The following is a 24,578-nucleotide window of genomic DNA, read 5'->3' as shown; positions in this document are numbered from 1 at the left end:
TCTCCCGGACGCCCAGAAACCAATTTTGACAAATTGGTAAGTATGGCATTGCCTGCTTCAGCCATTTTATCTATGTATAAATGTCTCTTTGTTATTTATGTTACTAAGTTAACATGGTAGTACTATATGTATGTATATCAGATCTCAGTATGTGTGTGTCTGTGTATATGTTAAATGTATGTATAGCAAATTTCAGTGTGTGTGTGTGAAGGGGCGCACGCTGGGGGGTTTCTGGTTCTCCAGAAACCCCTCCCCTCCGCAGACGAACTGGAGCTAAACACTGCAGCAGTGTACTGTACTACAATACAGCATTGCCGCAGATGCTTCTTTGACAGGGCCGCGGCTGCTGTACAGTACAGCATCGCCAAAATGGAGCTGCTGTGCATGCATGGCCGCATGCGCAGCAGCTCGCTCTCGCTCTTTATTTTTTTTTGGTGGGGGGGAGGAAACCCCCCCTAAAAATCCTGCATTTGCCCCTGGTGTGGGTGTATGTCTGTGTATATTTTAATTGTAAGACAGTGAAGAGAAGAGAGTGCACAAGAGAAGAGCCTGCACGATGGAGGATAGATCATATTGCATAACAACATGGTGGGCAGCCAAAGGCAACATTACAAAATGAAGACCAGGCCACATGGCCCTTACTCGGAATTTATCCAGCACTAAACTGCATTGATAATCCACAATATATTTATGTGCAGCACTGTTTGAGTACAAAACTCCTTTATATCAACTATATAACTTTATAAACCAATCCCATATAAGTATCAATAATTATCTGCACTTTGCAAACAATCTACTCACTTGCTATGTATCAATAATTTTCTTCACTTTACAATCCTAATTTAAAATCTCAGTAATTTTCTTTATCAGTCTATGCACTTACACTGAACAATCTATGCACTAACACTGAACAATCTATGCACTTTCTAGTTTAACCAGCAATATCACATGCAAATCAACTACACTAGCAATATCAGAATGACCTATGTTACATGTTACAACAATGACAGTTTTATCTACTTTATCTACTTTATTTTGAAACTCCATGGACCTGATTATATGTGGTATAGCAGGGAAAAAGAGATATTCCTAGATGTTCCCATCTCAGCAGCAAGAAAAGAAAAGAAAAATTAAAAGAGAAGAAAATAATGCCTGTGTGTGTCTGTTCTTACAGTTGACCCCCCAAAGGTAGGCTGAGTTCAGGATATCTTAAACATGTTTGTTAAGCAATTGACCTAAGCAGCTCCAATTTCTACAACAGAAAACCAGGTTTCTGGTGGGAGAATATGCACAGCTCTGCCTTGTACCCAGGTGTACGCTATTTCTGTGCCTTTAATACTGCGCAGGTACAGTCTGTGTTGGAAAACACAGTAGTCATCTTGTAATTAGCAAATCGGTGCATGTGCAGTCTGCATTTAAAGATGCAGCAATTCAAACTGCACCACAATGACATAATCACTGGTGGCACGTTCAGGAGTGACTGCTCCTTCACAGGCCCCCTGTTTCTAAGTAAGTGTAATAGTGTTTCAGAGTGTGTCTATGTGAACAAGTTGGAAGGTGCTCAGTTTGGAATTGTTTTGGCAACACAATTTCTAATACAAAATATCTAGTAACAAAGAGGTGAGGAGCTAAGGGACCTCAAGTTCCTATGGCAGGTTGGATAAAGAAACCTGTGTCTTATTTAATGACGGCAGGAAAAATCCACAACTGTCGACAACCACCTTTTTAAATTATTCCTGAACAATTAAATCTAATATCTAGTAATTGTGCATTACCGCCTTTGCTGGTTTGCGGATCAGTGTATCCACTAATGATTTACTTGCTATCTAAAAACCCAAGTTTTAGTGCCCCTAGTGGCCAGCAAAGGTTGACACAACAAAACCACCAAAGTACCATTTTGTTTTGTTTTTTTTCTTTGTTTTTTGAAAAAAAACAGAACAAAAAACTTTTATTGCTTTTGTTAGAGTATCACTGTTACAGATGAAAACGGTATTATCTGATTCACATCACACCGGGGGATAAATGTATCATACCCCGGTTTTTTCATCTCGCGGGAGATCGGCGTCTCCGCAGCTTAAATTTAAAGAAGCGATGGCTTGTAAAGGGAAACTTGCCTTTACAAGCCATCGCCCCCTTAAATTTTAGCTGCGAAGACGCCGATCTCCCGCGAGATGATAAAACCGGGGTATGATACATTTACCCTCGGGTGTTATCTTCTATTTAATTAGGTTTTACAGGTATTTATATACACAAACTATGAACATAAATGTATGCTATCAACAGACACTATTTTACTACACTGTGGTTTCTCCATAAATCTAATTAACCATGTTATACAATCGTGTGATTCTCTATTTAAGCCTTGTGTAGTGTTACAACGGATCTGCTGTGATTTATCAGATCCTGTGTATCCTTACACAAGTGGGAATTTCCATGTCACATTTCTGAGTGGCATATTCCATTATGTATTATGATCCCCATTTTTTTCTTATCAAAAAAACTCATTACCAATATCCAGGGGTTTCATTAACTATAATTCTACATGGAACTAAACACCTCCAAAATAATGACATACTTAGATACCTGATCTATATCATCCTGCCCATTTCCAAATTTCTCTATATCTGATCAAGAGGCTGCAATATATACTTTTGACCACTAGGCACTTTTCCTGTTACTATTGTTAGTTCTTCTTTCCCCATATATCATTATACATTACCTGTATATCCCTGGGCTTTTAAAAGGAGTAGGATTTTGAATATCACCTCTCTTTCATCCCATATATCCTTATATACAGTTTTAAAACAAATGCATATATTCCTCAGTCATTGCAATTTTATGGGCTAAACCAATTATCGTTTGTTGATTATAACAGCAAGGACGTCTCCTTATGTGTATTCAACTACTTCCAATAACAAAACAAAGATTCATATTTTGCTTACTATTTCCTATTAATGACGTTCTAAGGGCAATCACCTGTTCCAATGTTATACAGTATATATATATATATATATATATATATATATATATATATATTATAACAAAGGGAGGCATTTATCTGACAAGATGCAAAGAAAACATACAAGCAGAGTAAGACATTGTTCAGTTATGCACCTAGATTCAGGTTAAACCAAGTAAAGACTTATGTGTAGTTTAAAGTTGGTTAACTTACATGATTTGAAGGCTGCTTCCTCTCAGCAAACAGACAGGGTGTGTCTGTTAGCCAAACAGAGCCAGTGATGGGTGTTTTATCTTGTTTGTGTCATTTGTTCACTGAGACCAACGCTGGGAAAGCTGGCTGGTCCTGAGAGAGAGCTGTTCTATGTATAGCTAGCGTTTAGGGTCTCCATAATTGCTGTGAAAGTATATGGTGTCAAAACATTTACCATCCTGACAATAAAGCTCCATAAAAAGGAAGAAGTTGTTCGCGTGTGCTTCTGCAGTAGCGGGCTCTTGCCACAAGTGGTGTCAGGAGTGAGATACTCTGGGAAGCAAGTTTCCGCTACCCAACCCGCGCAGACATCAACATGGAGGAAGTACTGAGAACCCTCGTGAATGTGGCCGCTGCGCAGCAACAGCAGCAAGCTCAGATGCTACGAGTTTCCGTGGCACATATTGGGCCTGCTTTTCCAAGCTGTTTTACCATGAGTCCCACATCAGGAAGTCCTTGTTTGTTCCGGGTGACTGTGCTAATCAACCAAAACCTTGTTCTTGCCTTGGTTGACTCGGGGAGTGAACTCTCATTGGTTTCCAGCTCTGCCTTACCCGAAACCATAACTTCTCGGTTGCCCAAGGTGAAGGTTCTTTGCGTACATGGCACGACAGAGGAGTATGAAAGAACAATACTACCAGTCACACTCAAAGACAAAACTGTTATGGTGGTAGCTGCCTAGCACCTAAACTCCCATATCCACTCATTTTGGGGCGAGACTTCCCACTGTTTAATGATGTCCTCGGTGAGCGGATCCGGAAGGACATGCCAGCAATTGATGCAACGGTCAGAAGCCCGGTCTTAAACGAACCGCCTAAGAATTCACAACATCTGGACATCGATCTTTGGGAACCGCCAAACCGGAATGCTATCCTGGGAGACACAGCAGGAGTTCCACAAAAGCATCCACCTGCGGGGAAACATGGACAGTCCAAACTAGCATTGGTTGGTGATGTCGCAGATGAGCCCACCCCGCCTGTCAGTGAGGATACGGACTGGTCTGCAATACCAATTTTGTTTCATCTGTAGGACTTTGCTCGAGACCAACTTAATGCTGCCACTTTGGAACATGCCTTTAAAAGTGTGACTGAGGTAAATGGGGTAGCGAAAGCCGCCCAGCCTGCAGAAGGTATACCATATTTTATTGTTAAAAATAATTTCCTGTACAGAGTTGCTAATGTACAGGGGGAAAAAGTAGAACAATTAATGGTTCCTCAGGTCCATGTACCCCTAGTGTTAAAAGCAGCACACACACGTCTGTGGGGGACACCTAGGGGAGGATAAAACACGGGAACGAGTTCTGCTTAGGTTTTACTGGCCCGGTGTACACATGGCAGTGAAAAAGTATTGCCGGTCCTGTCCCATTTGTCAGAGAACCTGTCCCAAACCCATGTACAGGGCACCTCTCATTCCAATACCAATAGTACAAGTTCCCTTTGAGCGGATAGCTATGGACCTTGTGGGGCCAATGGAAAAATCTGCACGTGGGCACCAATATATACTAGTGGTGCTTGACTATGCAACCAGGTATCAAGAGGCAATTCCCCTACGAAACATAAAGTCCAGCACCATAGCTAAGGAACTTGTATTGATGTTTACACGCTTGGGAATACCCAAAGAAATTCTCACAGATCAGGGTACTCCATTCATGTCTAAACTGATGAAGGACATGTGCCAGTTGCAAGGGGTTACGGCGCTTCACACCTCTGTATACCATCCACAAACAGATGGCTTGGTGGAACGCTTTAACCTCACATTAAAGAACATGCTCAGGAAAGCAGTGGCTCAAGAAAAATTTTTTTGGGAAACTCTTATTCCCTATTTGATGTTTGCCATCCGTGAGGTATCTCAAGCTTCAACAGGGTTTAGTCCACGGCCAAGCCAAAGACTGCATTTTCCACCCCTGATGGTCTCTATCAACATAAAGTCCTACCCTTTGGGTTGCATGGGGCACCTGCCACCTTCTAAAGGGCTATGAATAAATTGCTACGACCTCACACAGCTTATGCAGCCGCTTACTTGGACGATATAGTGATTTATACCCCAGACTGGGGATCATATTTAGCCAAAGTTGAGGCGGTCTTAGCTTCATTTAGGTCAGCAGGGTTAACAGCTAACCCAGAGAAATGTGCCATAGCCATGAGAGAAGCCAAATATTCGGGGTACGTTGTTGGTCGAGGGCGTGTAAAACCCTAGCTAGTCAAAGTGGAGGCAGTCAAAAATTGGGCAAGGCCAGAAAAATAGTCGCAGTTAAGAACCTTTTTAGGCTTAGTAGGTTACTACAGGCGGTTTGTAAGCCACTTCGCCACTAGAGCTGCTCCACTTACGGACATGTTAAAAAAAAGTTGTCCAGATAGATTAACCTGGTCTGATTCTGCAGAAACCGCCTGGTCTGATCTTCGGTTAGCTCTTTGTTCCTCCTCAGTTTTACAAGCACCGGATTTTACCCGGAGGTTCTTCCTCCAAACTGATGTTTCTGGTGTTGGCTTAGGTGCATTCTTGTCACAGGAGAAGAATGGAGTAGAAAATCCTGTCCTGTACCTAAGTCGTAAGTTACTTCCAAGGGAACAAAAATATGCCACTGTGGAGAAAGAATGTCTCGCCATAAAATGGGCTACAGAAGCTCTGCACTATTATCTCCTAGGCAGAAAGTTCACCTTAATAACAGACCATGAACCATTGAGATGGATGCAGAGCAACCGGGAGGTAAATGCCAAGGTAACCCGCTGGTTCTTGGCACTACAACCTTTCAAGTTCTCAGTAGAACATAGACCTGGGATTCTGCACAAGAATGCAGATGCATGGTCACGTAAATATGCGCTCCTCGCGAAGTTCGCGTCCCCCAACTTGGAGACGCTAGGGGGAGGGATATGTAACAAAGGGATGCATTTATCTGACAAGATGCAAAGAAAACATACAAGCAGAGTAAGACTTTGGCGCAGTTATGCACCTAGATTCAGGTTAAACCAAGTAAAGACTTATGTGTAGTTTAAGGTTGGTTAACTAACATGATTTGAAGGCTGCTTCCTCTCAGCAAACAGACAGGGTGTGTCTGCTATTTAAACAGAGCCAGTGATGGGTGTTTTCTCTTAAAGAGAAGGTGAGTGTGTCACCTGTCCATCAAGCTAAGGCTGGGGGGGGGAATATCAGGTATAAAAGCTTGTTTGTGTCATTTGTTCACTGAGACCAACGCTGGAAAAGCTGGCTGGTCCTGAGAGAGAGCTGGTCTATGTATAGCTAGCGTTTAGGGTCTCCATAATTGCTGTGAAAGTATACAGTGTCAAAACATTTACTATCCTGAGAAATAAAGCTCCATAAAAAGGAAGAAGTTGTTCGCTTGTGCTTCTGCAGTAGCGTGCTCTTGCCACTATATATATATATATATATATATATATATACACATATATATGTGTATATGTATATATCGTCAGCAACATAAGACAATACTGGGTAATACATACAGACAGAGAGGTAAGAGGGCCCTGCACGCAAGCTTACAATCTTTGGGGTATATATATATATATATATATATATATATATATATTTGATTGCTAACAATAGCCACACGTACTTTCCCAACTAGTTTTTATTCTGTTATCTTCTGTATCAAGTGTTCCACATACCTCTTAGATTGTAAGCTCATTTGGGAAGGGTGTTTTAGACCCATTCAGAAAAGGAAGCTGCACGAGTAGCTCTCACGGACTTCGTAGTTGGTTGCATTATCTGTAACACTGGAGAGTCTCTGTCTATGGGTTGTCATGTTGCAGGATGAAGATTTAGGAAGGTTGCATAGAAAGATCCCTCGTAGAACATCTGAAGTCACAGATGCCATGTATTTGACATTCCTTAAAATAGCAGAATATGCATAACTTAAATTTACTTATCTATGATGTACTTTACCCCAATAATTGAAAGCATTAGTTATTAACAGTTGTTATGAATTTACATTATTCTTCCTACTACTACTTTACATTATTCTCCTAATTGGCATGCGGACAGCAGTTGGATTAAGCGGTACACTGGCTCAGCTCTTTGCCCAAACTTACATTTTTCCTTATTCTCACAAATATAAAGCATTGGATATTTCTGAATACTGTTTTTAAATGAATGCCATTTTAAATTTCCCATTGATAATCCCTCTGTCTCTTCTGACACTAAACTTCTTTCACTTATTTCCTTCTTTGGTCTCTCCCAGTGGACCTCATTTCCCACCCACTGTACTGGACAGTCCCTTGACCTTGTCTTCTCCAGCTACTGCGCCATCGCTAGTTTCACCAACTTAGCATTCCCACTCTAGACCACAATCTCCTTTCCTTCAGCCTCGCCTTACCTCAAGCTCTCCCACCTACACCGAAATCCACACGTACACAATGACACCTAAGTACTCAACCCAAGTCACTCCTCATCTTCACTAAAACAATTATTTTCTCCTATATCTGCATTGTCCTGCCCTAATCAAGCTGCCTCTTTCTACAACAAAACACTCACTTCTGCCCTAGACAATGCAACTCCAGCTACCACATACAGTCTCCGATGATAAAAACGGCAACCATGGTACAACAAACTGACCTGCTACCTGCAAAGTGCTCATGCACTGCAGAGTTCCACTGTAGGAAATCTCGTTCCTGTCCTGATTTCATCCACTCTAAATTCATCCTTTCATCTTACAGTGCTGGCCTTTCAATTGCCAAGCAAACATTTTTCACATCTCTAATATCCGCCCAGTCTTGTAACCCATGTTGTCTCATTGCCATTTTCAACTCACTTCTCTGCCCACCTGCACCTCCTCCCCCTTCCTCCCTCACAGTCCATTATTTTGCCACTTACATCAAAGACAAAATCGACACCATTCAACAAGATATTTCCTAAACACAAATTCCACACACTTCACCCACTCTACATACCTGCACCTATACTTTCCAATCCACCCTTAATTCATTCTCTCCAGTAACTATATACAAAGTCTCTACACTCTACTCATCATCTTATCCTACAACCTGTCCCCTTGATGCTATTCACTCCCAACTTCTCCGTTCCCTTTCCTCCACTGCATGCCAACCTCTAGTTCACCTCTGCAACCTGTCTCTTTTCACTTGCACATTTCCTTCCTCCTTCAAACAGTTTCTCATCTCATCAATTCTAAAGAAACCATCTCTCGATCCAGCCTCTCTCTCCAACTACTGCCCCATTTCTCTCTTCCCCTTTGCCTCCAAACTACTTGAGCGATTAGTGTACAAACACCCATCTCACATTCTCTCCTTTCACTCTATTCTCTACTGTTGACTCCACCTCAAAAACATTGCCAGATACACCCTTTTCTTACCCAAAATACTACCAAAACTCTTATCCATCCTCTCATCATCTTCTGTCTTGATTATTGTAACCTATTGCTATCTGGAATTCCCGACACCCATATATCCACAATTCAATCCATGCTAAATGTTGCTGTAAGACTGATTTTCCTCTCTTACCACTCCACATCTGCTTCACCACTTTGCAAATCCCTTTACTGGCTCCCTGTGTCCTCCATAATCCAATTCAAATTACTCACCCTTACTACAAAGCCTCAACAACACCACCCCTTAATACATCTCAAATCTCATATTAAAATACTCTCCCTCTTGCCCCCTTAGATGTTTCTCTGACCTGAACCTTGTGTCATCTCTGGTAACCACCTCTCAATCCTGCCTACAAGTCTTCTCCCGTGCTGTTCCCCACTTATGGAATTCCCAACCATGCCCAAACAGGCTTTCCCACAGCCTTCAAACCTTTAGATGTTCTCTAAAAACCTATCTCTTTTTTAAATCTTACCTTATCCCTGATGATACTATTCACACTAATACACCCTCACAGCTGTCCCAATCTCCACTCTAAGCCACACTCACTCCTCTTGTTTCAGCTGTGCCCTTTTCCACTTAGAATGTAAGCTCTCTAATGCGCAGGGTCCTATATAACCTTTGTTTTCAGGTCTGTATTTATTTTATCTATCTTTTATGTCCTTGTTTTATGCATGTTCCTGTTTTTTGTATGTCCTATTTCCCCTACTGTACAACGCTGCGGAACATGGTGACACCTATAATAATAATAATAATAATACTTCAAGAATGTATCCATTCTTTTAAATTCAGTGTACACAGCTGCAGGATTTGCTCTAAAATAAATTAGTCCTCAAGAGTCTCATATCTGATGACTTGGAGGCACTCTGTTCACCATCCACTTGAAATTAGCCTTGAGCTGATTTATTAAATGAGTGCAACTACCATTGGTGCTTTGCAGTACACAATTTCTTCCTGTAAACCTCAGGGGACAGGTTGAAATATTGTATCAGTGAAGCATTGATTGCTTCACAGTCCTTGTCTTCATCTGGAGGAAGATGAACAAACACATCCCATGGAACGTTGGAGTTAACTGAAAAGCCAAATGATCCTTATGTAGCTAGCACCGTCAACAGGCTTTCTCGAACCCATAAGGATTAAAATTAGGGAAATGGTCAGTGCAAGTCAGTTTGTAAATAAGAGTTCAAAAGATCATGGGAATTGCTGAATTTCCCATGATAAAAGTCCATGATCTTTGGATCCATCTTTAATTCTGATGGTTGTACAACTTTGTTACTCAGTTTCCGGTCCCCTATGAAGGCATTGCACTCTGCCAGAAAGAATATAAACGCCTCATTTGATCTGCCCTAAGTGGGTATGTCTCACACTTGGCAAAGTATTTCCAAAGCCTCTTTGGGTAAGCAGAGGTATCCTGTCAGATTTTAAAAACTCTCAAAAAAATAAAAATAAAAAAGAGGGAGGGGATATGTTGTCTTGCAACTATATGTCTTTTAAGAAACACTGAATTCTGTCTCTGTGGATTGTGCAAATTTTCCTAATGTCTTAAAAACTTTTTTTTCCAGATTGGAAATCTTAGCACTAAAGCTCTAAAGAATATCCTACAAAGATGCCTGTGTTTCATGGCTACCCACTGCTCGACAGCCCGTGACTTATGTGGGAGCGAAAGGGCTAATGCCATTTAAACACGATATGTCAGTCATTTTACTGCAAGTCACCAACTGACTACATAAATCCATACGTGATATTTCTACTTGTTACCACCACCGCTCAGGAGGTATAGGTCATCCCCAATCTGATACTGATTACTTATACATAAAACATATGTTCAGTAAAATAAATCCAATTGGTCTCAGGAACACAATATTTAAGATGAATATTTAAGATTAATACTTAGGAGAAAGGCTAGTCATTAGCATAAGTCATACGTCCCTAATGTCCAGGTTTATATGAGACAGTACCAATTTGAGGGCTCTGTCCCACCATCCCCATTGGGCCACAAGATTGGGAGGTATAGCTATTTATAGAATTAACAGGAGTAAATATGTTCCAATAGGAAAAGTAACTTCTATTGTAATAAAGAAGACAAAGGTGTGTGTGGGAAGGGGAGAAATGTTTCAAAGTTTGGTTTATTATTATACGATAAAAACCGCCAGCAGTTTTCAAACAAAACTGCATAATTTACTAATCTGCAGTTTCGATAATATTGCATCTGATGTGTGATGTTTTAAAAGACCTCATCCAATTTACAGTAAACATGGGTTTGCTATTTGAACCTCATGAATAAACCATTTCCTCTTGATTTAACCAATTGTGTTGCATCCAGTTTTGATCTACATCTATCTTTAAGATAACCCACAGGGCTGATGAAAGTTAACATGATTGTAAGCGCCTGCGGGGAACAGGGCAGACGCACTCAGAAGAACTTACTTTACAAACGATGGTCACCTCCTGTCCGCTTCCGCTGCCCCAGCCGCTGTCCTATCCCAGCAGATCAGCAACCCTTGCCACCTCTAACCACGTCCCTCTGGGAAAGAAACAGAAATTACGTCCATGCCTACCAGGAAAGGGCTGTCCGAGACCACGGCAATGAGCGAAGACACTCTTAGACAAGCTCGCTTGCCGCCACCTCGCTTTGCTCTTGCCAAGAGGCGGGGGACTGCAAGCACTTGAGACAAGGAACAGTCCCGCCTCAAGTACCCCACTCGCCACTCGTTGAGGGCCTAACCAAAAGAGGGAATCGAGCGTTATACTCACCGGGACACTCCCACTTCCGGTTCTGTTCTCCTGCTCCTCCCTGACACCTGCGGATGACAAGGAACACACAGCCTCCCTCTGCTCTATCAGTGAGGCTAAGATGTACACCCACAACACTAAACTTACTACAACAAGCGACCCGACCCTAACATGATGATGATGATAATGTCTGATCTGTGCTTTGGATTCATCTGTATGTTATATTTAATGTTGTACATATAAGGTATGTGTCCAAATATATTTTTGTGGTTAATTTGTGGTCGAATTTGACCATTGTACACAAAACACATGACCAATTTTGCCAATGAAAAACATGGATAAACAAATAGTATGTTTTGTACGGATTTCTGTACGGTTTTACAAACTGCCGCTTGATACATTGCACCACGTCTGTGGATCCCAGGTCATAAAACAGGCATTATGGTTTGTAATCTGTCGTTTTTAGAAAAAAAAGGGCTCTTGGGGTGTAAAATTTACGTTTATAAATTGCACAGTTTGAAAACCACAAAAAAAGACAGATTTTAGCTTGTTGAATCAAATGTATTTCTAGAAACTAAATATCTTCAATGTATGTCTAAAATATAGCATAGATATATAGCTAGGTACTGCATGTAAATACATTTGCACAAATCTATATTAAACACAAGATGGCGCTCTGGTGTAAGGAAAGAACTGCCCACTGTAAAAACACTGCATTAACAGTGGCATAAAGGTTTCAAAGCGCAGTCTAATCTTTTTAATTTTGGCATGACAGCAAGGCTACAAAAACTGTGATTGAAACAACATTATGCAAAATCTTCTGTATACTATGGCAGATTTTGGCTCACAATTTACAGTGTACACAGTGCAGTTATTATAACACAATACTATATTGTCTGGAAAAATAAATATTTCAGAATTAGAAACGATCTCATTAAACTAGTGTTCCACCTATTGCTAAAATATTAGAGGCGCTTGACCATTATTTGTACCTATGCCTGAGTGTATGCCATCACATCACAAAATGCTGAACAATCAGCACTCCCATTCCTGGCATCTGTTAAGAGCATAAGATGGTGACGTCCGTTATACTGACATCTCTCACATAAATGCAAACATATTTACATCCAGAATTTTAGACACACAAAACATAAATACAAAGCAACATTCTAAATCCCCCCAGAATGTTTTCTTATTCCTCGGCAACCTTCAGATCAGAAAGGTAGGCATGGTAAGGTAGCAGACAAGTTCTTGTCCTGATAAATAAGTAATAATGATGTTGCAAGTACCACCGTATCCACAATTGAATTATTATTAAATGGGGATACCCCACACATGTAAATACATCTATCCATACTATTTCTATTTTTTTTTTCCACCCCTGCACTATTGCCATGACAACAGCCGGGGATGCTTCAGGGGACAGACAAGTGAGCTGCGTTGCTACCTGCACAGCCACAAGACCGGGTGATCTGAGAAGGATCATGTAGCAACTTTCAGGTTGTATTTTTTTGCTTAAATTCAAATTCCCATTCAGATTTGGGTTTTTCGCCACAAGTCAAATAAACAGCTTAGGCGCCAGAATTTTCTTCACACTGTAGCTAACACAGTAGCAGACTTAATAAGAGAAGAGGCGATTAGTGGTAGTCTTTAATGAAGCTGGTGTGTAGTTTTAGCATTTTCTGATGCTGTTGGTTTTCAATGTGTCATGGAGGGATGCTGAGAAAGCAGTGATTGGGGTGGCTTAGCACTTAAAGGGAAACTATAATCAAGTGTATATATTTTTGTTTATATTTAAAGTTAACCATGCACCTACTTTGAACACCCTACACAAAAAAATATTACAGGCATATATTTAATTAGAAATGTAATAAAATGACATGTCTCCCAATCAGTGCTTGCCTTTTGATCATTTTCCTTTTATACTTAGTATGCCGCTGGTATCTTTGATTAGGTTGTAGCTGGCAGGATGTCTATTATGATTAGGGGTGTGCACCGGCCACTTTTGGGGTTTTGGGTTTTGGGTTCTGATTAGCTTGAGGTTTTGGGTTCTGATTTGTTTTGCCAAAACACCCCACGAAAGGTTTTGGTTCTGATTTTGGGTTTTGGGTTCTGATTTTTTTTTAAAAAAGCATAAAAAAGTGCTAAAATCCATATTTTTTTTTTTTTTTTTACTCCTACACTATTATTAACCTCAATAACATTCATTTCCACTAATTTCCAGTCTATTCTGAACACCTCACAATATTGTTTTTAGTCCAAAAGGTTGCACCGAGGTAGCTGGATGTCTAAGCTAAGCGACACAAGTGGGCGGCACAAACACGTGGCCCATCTAGGAGTGGCACTGCAGTGGCAGACAGGATGGCAGTTTGCAAGAGTTTGCTAGAGGTGCAAGATGGAATTGTCCTTGGGCCCTCCCACCCACCCTGATGTTGTTGAAATAGGACATTCGCACTTTAACAAACCAATCAGGAACAGTGAACGTAGTTTAATCTCTGGTACTAATATTTCTGGACTGCAGGAACAGTGAACGTAGTTTAATCTCTAGTACTAATATTTCTGGACTGCAGGAACAGTGAACGTAGTTAAATCTCTGGTACTAATATTTCTGGACTGCAAGAACAGTGAACGTAGATAAATATTGCAGTACTAATATTTCTGGACTGCAAGAACAGTGAACGTAGGTAAATATTGCAGTACTAATATTTCTGGACTGCAAGAACAGTGAACGTATTTTTATTTTGCAGTACTAATATTTCTGGACTGCAAGAACAGTGAACGTAGGTAAATATTTCAGTACTAATATTTCTGGACTGCAAGAACAGTGAACGTAGGTAAATATTGCAGTACTAATATTTCTGGACTGCAAGAACAGTGAGCGTAGGTAAATATTGCAGTACTAATATTTCTGGACTGCAAGAACAGTGAACGTATTTTTATTTTGCAGTACTAATATTTCTGGCCTGCAAGAACAGTGAACTTAGGTAAATATTGCAGTACTAATATTTCTGGACTGCAAGAACAGTGAACGTAGGTAAATATTGCAGTACTAATATTTCTGGACTGCAAGAACAGTGAACATAGGTAAATATTGCAGTACTAATATTTCTGGACTGCAAGAACAGTGAACGTAGGTAAATATTGCAGTACTAATATTTCTGGACTGCAAGAACAGTGAACGTATTTTTATTTTGCAGTACTAATATTTCTGGCCTGCAAGAACAGTGAACGTAGGCAAATATTGCAGTACTAATATTTCTGGACTGCAAGAACAGTGAACGTAGGTAAATATTGCAGTACTAATATTTCTGGACTGCAAGAACAGTGAACGTAGGTAAATATTGCAGTACTAATATTTCTGGACTGCAAGAACAGTGAACGTATTATTTATTTTGCAGTACTAATATTTCTGGCCTGCAAAAACAGGGAACGTAGGTAAATATTGCAGTACTAATATTTCTGGACTGCAAGAACAGTGAACGTAGGTAAATATTGCAGTACTAATATTTCTGGACTGCAAGAACAGTGAACGTATTTTTATTTTGCAGTACTAATATTTCTGGCCTGCAAGAACAGTGAACGTAGGCAAATATTGCAGTACTAATATTTCTGGACTGCAAGAACAGTGAACGTAGGTAAATATTGCAGTACTAATATTTCTGGACTGCAAGAACAGTGAACGTAGGTAAATATTGCAGTACTAATATTTCTGGACTGCAAGAACAGTGAACGTATTATTTATTTTGCAGTACTAATATTTCTGGCCTGCAAAAACAGGGAACGTAGGTAAATATTGCAGTACTAATATTTCTGGACTGCAAGAACAGTGAACGTAGGTAAATATTGCAGTACTAATATTTCTGGACTGCAAGAATATATTGCACTAGAATTTTTTTTATACTTTTTAAATATTTTTTTTTAAATATTTTTGTATAATTTTTTTATATTTTTTTTAATTATTTTTGTATAATTTTTTTGTTATTTTTTTAATTTTTTTTTATGATTTTTTAAAAATGTTAAAATAACTATGGACTTAGCCGAACAAAGCACAGGACACAGCACCACTGGACTCAGCAGGACAGAGCACTGGACAAAAGCACCACTGGACTCAGCAGGACAGAGCACTGGCCAAAGCACCACTGGACTCAGCAGGACAGAGCACAGGACAAAAGCACCACTGGACTGATCAGCAGGACAGAGCACTGGCCAAAGCACCAATGGACTCAGCAGGACAGAGCACAGGACAAAAGCACCACTGGACTGATCAGCAGGACAGAGCAACACTACAAACTCCAACCTCCCTCTTCCCTGATCTGAGCCCAAATGAAGATGGCGGGCGCAAGCGGCGAATTTATGCAATCCGAGTCTCGCGAGATCCGACGCGAGACTTGGACGTCAGAGCCTCAGTTTCGTTTTTTGGCGCCGGAAATACCCGAACAGTGCTCGGATCCCGTCAGATCCGCACTGTTCGGGTGGGCTCGGATTAGCGCAATCCGAGCCCGCTCATGCCTAATTATGATTGTTGGGATTTCCATCCTGCTATTATTGTTATTATGAATATTATAATCATTTTTATTAACTTTTATTTATATAGTGTATGACTAATCTTGTGAACACTTGCTTCACTTACAGATAGTGCTCCAGTAATTTTTTTATGAAAACCACAAAAACCCTAAAAGTCCTGACTTTTACTCCAGCCATAAAGCCCATCCAATGCTTCCTTCTGGCAGTAAGCAAAATAGTAATTTGTTCAAACTTGTACTATTCATTTTGGAGCTATAGACCTCTGGTTTATAGGTAAATTGAGAGTTGCAGATTTTTGGGTAGGAAATAAGTTAAGCTGGGTACACAACACAGAAAATTTCTCCCAATGAGATAACTGTAACAATTTTACCAACGACTGAAAGTCCCAATGATCATGTTGATTTATGTGTAGACACTTACACGATTTACCTTCAGATCTGTGCTCCTCAACTGTCATAAACATCTGGTAAAAAGATTGTTCCATCGTTGTTTTTAATTTGATTTCATGTCAGTTTATAAAATCAAACTATACAACGTGCTTTGGTAGGATAAACATAATTGTAGGAGCGTACACAATAATGCGATATGGGACCTAACAGTCCTTTATCGTTTGATTGGCATGATAATTGGGTGAAAAACCTGTAGTGGGTACCTAGCTTTGCTGTCTTGGGAAAATGAAACATATAGCAGACATAAATACAGGTACCCACAACTTTTGTAATGATTTCAGAAACCCATACAATACTGTTCGTGCCACAATTGTCAGCGAATCCTACATATAGCTTTACCAAGGTAAAGACTGTGGGAGTTACTAGTGAGATGGCATAAAGATGTAAGTAAGCTATGTTGTATGGATGATTAAATCAAAATGAATAGTTGCTAACAGCGTACTTTATACATTATGTACATCTAAGTGCTCACATAGTTTACATTGAAAATATGAGTTTACAACACTATACTAAATGAGTTTACAGCACTATACTATACTATCAAACTGTCCATGTCAACATAAGGCTAACCAAGCTACCATATTTACTTGTAATTTTGTGCTGCATTATGTACGAAATATACACCTTCCTGTAACACCTACCCTTTCCTTATTATGGTGATTATACATAAGCTGTATAAATGACCAATCATGTTGATGGTTAAATCGAGCTGCATAGAAGGGTTTACCATAGCTTCATTAAACTTGCCTTTAGAACAAAGTCAGACATCTATTTAATGGTAACATTGCACTTGTGTTCATTCTTTCTTGTTTCCACCAAAGCACACATAGATTTGATATTGGGTAAGACTTAGCGTAAGTGATGTCTTCAGCTCAGGCTATTAGGTAGGACTGAATCTGTTATGCTGGAAGATAAATGACCATAGATGTGAGATATGTTATTATCAAGGATTGAGGCAGCCAGTAAATTGAAGATCAGAGATGAATATTGTGAACAATGGTGATAATAAACAGTTAAGCAGCAAAGAGAACTATGCGGCAGAACACAGCTCCAGCCATCACTCTCTAATAGACAAAAGCTGTATATCTTTTGTTACATATCATGCAGGCATTGCTCTGATTTACTTTACATCACCTTAAGTAAGCACTAAACACTACAATAAAAATTGGGATCTCATATAGATCAAAAAGCTGAGACTGACTCGCTATGACATTGCTGGGGCTTTTCTGTGTATAAATCAACCAATCCACACTGCACATTTCTGGTCTGCCAAGCCGTCAGTCACTATCTGCTTGTTTAGTGAGTGAAGACCCTCCCCTCATAACCTGGCAACTTGTTGCAAGAGAGCATGGTGGACATATTTACTGGGTAATAAGACTGCAGTTATTTCACTGTTCAACTCAAGTAATATACACCTCATATGTTATATATTCTTGTAAAACAGTGCCTTTACTTTTCTTTTAATGCTTCCAAATTCCCAATGAAAACAAATAAAGTTAAGGAGGGAAAACAGCAAATAAGTGAAAGCTAGGACTGTGCCAGCAGAATCTGTTACTTTAATAAGCAGACTATAACTGTATTAGGCTAAATTTTATATATCCAATTATTCAACAATAAGGCCAAATAATTGTATCATGTGCATATTGTGGTTATGAGCCAAACAGGAAGTGATGTCAGCACAGTTTAGGTAAACATGACTATGCTGTCTGTGTAGTGATTGCTATTTATTTGGCCAACATTCCACACACATAGATATCAGATCCCATTTCAAACAAGTACTTTTGAAAACTTGAAAATATTTAGGCATAAATCAAAGATTAATTTCAATACTGAATGCGTGTATAGCCCATACTTGCCAACTCTCCCGGATTGTCCGGGAGACTCCCGCATTTTGCGAGAGTCTCCCGGACGAGTGTGGCAATTTCCCTGATAGGAAGGGGGAAAAATTTAGTTTAAACGCCGCGATTCACCCGGAATCGCGGCGTTTAGCCCCGCCCCCCCTGTAAAATGACGCGATTTGCGTCATTCCGTCACGGGGGCGGGGCCAAAATGACGCGATTTCGCAGCCCCGCCCCCTGCACGCCCACGTCCCAGCCGGCATCTCCCGGAAACAGAAAATAAAATGTTGGCAAGTATGGTATAGCCTCAACAACTGAAAACTGGTATGCTATGTTCTTCATATATGCATTACATTTGGTATATAAATACCAAAAGCATGTAAAATGTCTCTGATTTTCAGAGTATATTCTTTCATTCCACCATTGGTTTCTTATTTTATTGAAGGGTTGCATTAAATATTAAAAACATTTCTCTGTACTAGCGCTTTCCAGTTTTCGAGCCATAGGATTTATTTGGTTTGCTAGATTATTTTCTGTTGCGTTGTGTCTCTGGGAACCTGGGTTCCAATAATGACCACTTTTGATTATTTATTTAGTTGAAGCTGCTGCTGCTGTTATAAATGAAAGTTGGATTGTTTTCCTGTAAAACTTATATGGCTTCACTACATAAAACCATGGTGGTTTCACTGGTTGAAATGAAACGCTATTTCAGCTTCATAGACTAATTGGATACCATCATTGAATCTTCCATAGGCTCTATTTCCAAATCTGCAAACATGGAGAGACCACAAACCACCATCACAATAGGGAGAAATATAGTGGTAAGACTTGAGAGAGGCCTGGGGCAGATATGCTGGCTTAGGCCTTGGAAGGCGCAAGTCTATTATGCTAGACTGTGTATGGCTGGTATTTATACTAGATACATGTGCATACTGAGTATGAGGTGATGTGCTGTGGACAATGCTATGCACAGGGCTGTATATGGTCAGAATGTGAATAATGAACATTATTTATTTTTATTTAAGCTATTATTATTATTATTATTATTGTAGATGTGTATATTTCTACACAGTGCTCTGCAGTGCCATACAGTAGGGAAAATAGGACATAGAAGGTTGACCAAATAAATACAGATGCACATGAAAACAAAGGGTATGGTGGACCCTGCTCATTAGAGAGCTTATATTCTAAGTGGAAAGGGCACACATGAAACAAGAGGAATGAGTGTAGTTCAGATTGGAGACCGTGAAAGTTGTGAGTGTGCATTAGTGTGAGTAGTAACATCAGGGATAAGGTAAGCTCAAGCGCGGGCTGGCTGATGTCAGCCCAGGGGGCGCACAGGCGGCCGCATCACATTTATCGCCGGTTTATCGGCGATATTGCTGGCCGCCCCCCAGAAGAGAGAGCAACATATGCCGGGCCGGCCGGCCCTACCAGCTAAGTTTCTGAGAGGCCCGGGGGGCCGATACCCCCCTGCCCCCCGGCCCAGCCCGCCCCTGGGTAAGCTCTAGAAAAGAGATGGGGTTTCAGAGGGTGTCTAAAGATTTGAAGGCTGTGGGAAAGTCTAATTAGGTGTGGCCGGGAATTCCATAAGTGGGGAGCAGCACAGGAGAAGTTTTGTAGGCGTGCTGGAGAGGTGGTTACCACAGACGACATAAGGCACAGGTCAGAGGTGGATCTAAGAAGGCAGGGGGGAGAGTATTTTGATATGAGATTTGAGATGTATGAAGGGGTGTTGTTGTTGAGGGCTTTGTAGGTAAGGGTGAGTAGTTTCAATAGGATTCTGGAGGACACAGGGAGCCAGTGTAGGGATTTGCAAAGTAGTACAACAGATGCGGAGCGATAAGAGAGGTAGACCAGTCTTGCAGCAGCATTTAGGATGGATTGAAGTGAGGATACATGGAGAATGCTAGATAGCAGTGGGTTACAGTAGTCAATATGGGAGATGATGAGAGAATGGATAAGAGTTATTGTAGCATGTTGGGTGAGAAAAGAGCATATTCTTTCAATGAAATATTATCTATACTGGTTGAGTGAAATAATAGCAGTCCCACTGCACACTAGGGACAATGTTCTGTTGGAACATATGGCTCATATGTCAACAAAATGCTAATATGCTGAGGACTGAAGTTCTCTGTTATTCATAATTACTGATACAAAAGCAACAATCTTCAAAGGTACAATTCTGTAGAGTTTTTAGCGAACTAAGATGATCACCTATTGATTTTAATATATGAAACTGAACCATTTGTTTTGCCGTTAATACTTATCTATAATGTAACGATGTTACTAATGGAGGTTAAGGGGTGTATTCTTATATGGCTTTGATATTTGTATTGAGCTATGATTAAAGGTTTCGATAGCCTGAACCGTGCAAGTTGTTTACCTGGTATATACCTATATTTTAAAATTTTACAGAAAATAAAGTTCCAAAGGTTTTTCAGGAAATATACTCTGGTGTTTTATTGAATAACTATATAAACTATATAAAATGAACATAGATCCTACCTGTAAATGTACTATTTTATATTATTTTTCCCTTTCAATGCGATGTACACCCACCCCCTGCCTATGAATGCAGTAAATAACAAGGGAGGTAAGGTATGCAGTAAAGTACAGGAAAGTACAAAAGTAAAAGGTTGCTGGCATTTATAATTCCATTGAAATTGCAATACTCTGCATTGAAGAAACAAATAACCATACCACGAAATCTTTCAAATAGACAAACAAGAATAGGCTATAGAAATACAAATACAGTATACATAGCAGTATTGCTTCAGTGAACAATGGCAACAAGCTTAGAGCCCTTTCACGCGTGCATGAAAACATGCATTTTGTAAGTACGTGCCTTGTAAAACATGTGCATTTGTTATGACAAGTAAACATTCCACATTAGGTTTTGTGCACATCTGTCAATGCAATGTAATGTAGAATGAAGACGCATCATTGCAAAAGTACGTTTCGGGCACTTGCCGTTCTGGATTTAAAAAATGTATATATACTGTAGATATAAATATGGACATCAACCCATTGATATCCACATTTTTCATGTATGTGTGAAAATGCTCTTTGTTATATACAGTGCCAAAATAATATAAAACAGTCACCTCTAGCCACACACACTAAAGAGCTCACAGGAATATAAATGTCATTAATGTTAGTTTAGAGAACAGATCCACCGAGAGCCTATGAAAGGGTATACCAATGAAAACTATAAGAATATACCCTAAAAGAGCAATACAATATAAGGTAAGAGAGACAGGGCCAGATTGGCTCATATGGGTCATTTACAAATGTGTGGAAATTCCCCACCCTTAGTTCATATGTTGTTACCTATAGTCATCTGTAGTAGAATAATCTAAAAGCTTAATTTATTAAAGGGAGTGGCTCTAAAGTGATTTATGTTTTCACTCTATTCATTTCTATCTAGGCCTGTAATCCTTTAAAAGTAGATGCATCCAAATTTAATGGGGGGCAGTCTCCAAAGCAGTGAAATTTAGATGGCATGGCGCGTAAACTTGATCTAATATCCAGCTACCGTTTGGCAAAAGAATCAATTCTTCTTGCGACAGATATGCATCTGATGAAGGGAATTCAATCCTTAAACATATATTATATCTGTACTCTCGATAAAGTGGAAATAATTTCTTGTGAAGCCAGATTCCATAGTGTACTGCAATTCTTTGTGTTTGCATTGTACATTGTTCACCAGATCAGGGCTCTGTGCGTGGTATATTAATCACCAGACTTTGGGTCTGTGTATTATGTACTGTCCATTGGCATGGTGTTCTATGCATAGTATATTGATCACCAAAACAGGGCCCTCAACATTTTAGTAGATATACTGTAAGGGTCTCAATTCACATTATTGTGGTCCCCATGACTGGCTCTGTGCACATACATTGGTAAAAAATGGGGCTCTGGACTTTGTTTACTGACAGTCTGAATTGGGCTCTGTGCATTGTATACTGGAGGCAAGCATAAAGGTTGAGCCTTATGCCTGACATAGTGGTCAACAGAATGGGGCTCTGTGCATTGTACTCTGATCATCACAATGGACCTCTATCCTTTGCATACTGGTTATCAGAATGGGGGCCTATGCAGTCCCACACGACACCAAATGCCAACCCACCCCTCGTGTCGCCTGGACCTCCACTTCTTACCTAGTGTGGAGTGGTGGTGGGGCGGCATATTCTATACTTGGGAGTGTGGCATTGGACTGTGACATCATAGTCAAGTGCCACCCCCAGACCATTATAAACATGGATGAGCAGCAGTTGGCAGCTTCACAGTATAGAAGCTCCAAGCTGTTGGAGCTCAGTGTGTGGGAGTCACAGTGACCATCCAAACACCGAAAAAGTGACATCATGCACCCCATTCAGTGTTTTAGGTCCTCCCCATACTCTGGTGCCCAATTCAACCACCTAGATTTGCCTAGTGGTAGTGCCGGCCCTCTATCAGAATGGGGCTCTGCATTAAGGGTCAGATGAGGTTTGTTGCATCTAATTATAGTACTTTTACATTTTTATTTTTCAGAATTTCACTACCTTTGAAAAACCATTCATAAGCCATAGTCCTTACCAATATGCCTGCATTTATGTTCTATGATTGGAGTTGGTAAGTAACCTTATTGATTTCTTTTAAAAACATTTTACTTACAATATTTTTGCCTAGTATTATCTGTGGCAAACCTACTGTTATGGGAATATAAGGCTGACACATACATCTTAGGCCTTAGTGCACAATGGACATTCATTCACGTCTCACCTGTCAACTTTATTACTAAATTAATCTGATAATGCAACTTTGTGTAACTCTGCTTATCGCATTTTAGCCACATCCATAACCATATTAATGCTTCTAGTCTTTACTGATAACGAGATGTATTTAAAAAAATTTTTTGCCCCATCTAAGCTGTACTGTATGTTCCCAGTGATGGAAAAAGATCATGGATTTTGTCGTACTGGCAACTGTCTCATTCATAATGGTGTTCTCCCAGTAATACAGCCTCACACTTGTATATGGTATTAGATAAAATATACTGTAGTCTATATACAAACAACAGTCATGAATATTTTGGAACTGTGTGGGTGATACATTGTGGCCCTTTGCTGCTAGAGGGTTAAACATCACGTATTACCATTTGTAAAGGAGCCCGTCTGCTCCTGCATGAGTCATTTGGCTGCTTAACATGGGAGTGTGAACTGGTGCAGTGTCCGCACTAAAAGTACAATTTCCCTTTATTGGAAATTTGTGTTGACCCAGCACTGAATGAGTTACCCTGAAAATGTGACACATAGCACCCTCCTTCCTAGTTTCCCCTCAGCTATTCATTACTGGATATTTCACTGGCACCTTGCCTCTTTGGGGACAAGTGTGTCTTAATATTTTAGTAGCAGCTAAGCGATGTAATTATCTGTTAATAATTCAGCATCTATTATAGCCACAAGGAACCCAATCACTCATAATAGGGGAGCACACGTGCACCGTTCTCTTGCTCTACATTCTTTGTGCTTTCCAGCTCATGGTGTACAACACAGCAATCTCTCATCATGCACCTGTCTGTATCTCCACCCACTCGTTATCATAAAATGTGCAGCTGTCATTCATGTCACTCTGTGCCGTCATGCTTTGTATGGTCTGTCTGCCTTTGCATTGAAATATCACCTTGTTTTGGGAGGGGCTAATGATATACAGTATAGGCTTGGTGTCCTTCCTCATTCCTGAGAGAACCCTGCATATCAGTCCTATATTTTTTGATGAGACATTGTCATGAGCTAGGGAGTCTACAATATATCATTCAGCTTGCTTTAGGAATGGCAGACTAGGGTGGTACTGTCACTCTGGAGAGTGTTTGCTAGAAACATATCGACCAATTGATACATCTGTCTCTGTGTAAGCTGGGGATGTGTTAAAAGGTCAGACAGGACAGCTGACCTTTAAAGAGATGATAACGTATTGACAGCAAATGTGTTCCTTTCTAGTATGCAGAGCGGACAGTGGGTTAAGGCCAGCAAAGAGCCAGCAAAGAGCAATCAGAATTTTCATCGCTGCAGGGACAGATGGCTCTGCTAGAATAATGACAGAGCAGAGGAAAGGATTTTCCTCTAAATGGATTGCCAGGCAGAAGGTAATGTTGAATAAATGACAACAGAGGCATATTTTGAGTCAGGGATACAAAAGACTACCCGTCATGCATCCTTACACCATTTATACCTAAAACAGGATAGAGATTTTACACTTATTTTTCAGAGACCACCTTCCTTGCTCTGAGCTCTATTAAACCTTTCACTGATAGAGAATTAGCATTCCAATGCTTTCTTGATGCATAGCAATGTAATGGTTAATCTAATAAAAAAAAACACCATACACAGTCATCAACTCATGACTTGTTTCCATTTGATCTCTCATAATTCCTCCTCGTGCCCTCCTTTCACCCACCGCTACCTCTCTCCTACTCGTGCTATCATCTCCCTGTAATCTACTG

General features: G+C 40.1%; 1 long non-coding RNA gene across 2 annotated transcripts in view; it reads left to right on the top strand.

Annotated features, from left to right (window-relative positions):
• The first annotated feature begins 12,694 nt into the window (after nucleotides 1-12,694).
• LOC142109358 (uncharacterized) overlaps nucleotides 12,695-24,578 on the top strand; it is a 35,432-nt gene continuing 23,548 nt past the window's right edge. For both annotated transcript variants that reach the window (XR_012680352.1, XR_012680351.1), the window contains exons 1-2: nucleotides 12,695-12,780; nucleotides 22,628-22,708. This is a non-coding gene — a long non-coding RNA (uncharacterized LOC142109358). The remainder of the gene's footprint in view (nucleotides 12,781-22,627; nucleotides 22,709-24,578) is intronic.

This window comes from Mixophyes fleayi, chromosome 12, assembly GCF_038048845.1.
Source record: "Mixophyes fleayi isolate aMixFle1 chromosome 12, aMixFle1.hap1, whole genome shotgun sequence".
Lineage (NCBI taxonomy): Eukaryota > Metazoa > Chordata > Amphibia > Anura > Limnodynastidae > Mixophyes > Mixophyes fleayi.
The sequence above is the reverse complement of the archived record's forward strand: the minus strand, read 5'-3'. Positions and strand labels throughout refer to the sequence as shown.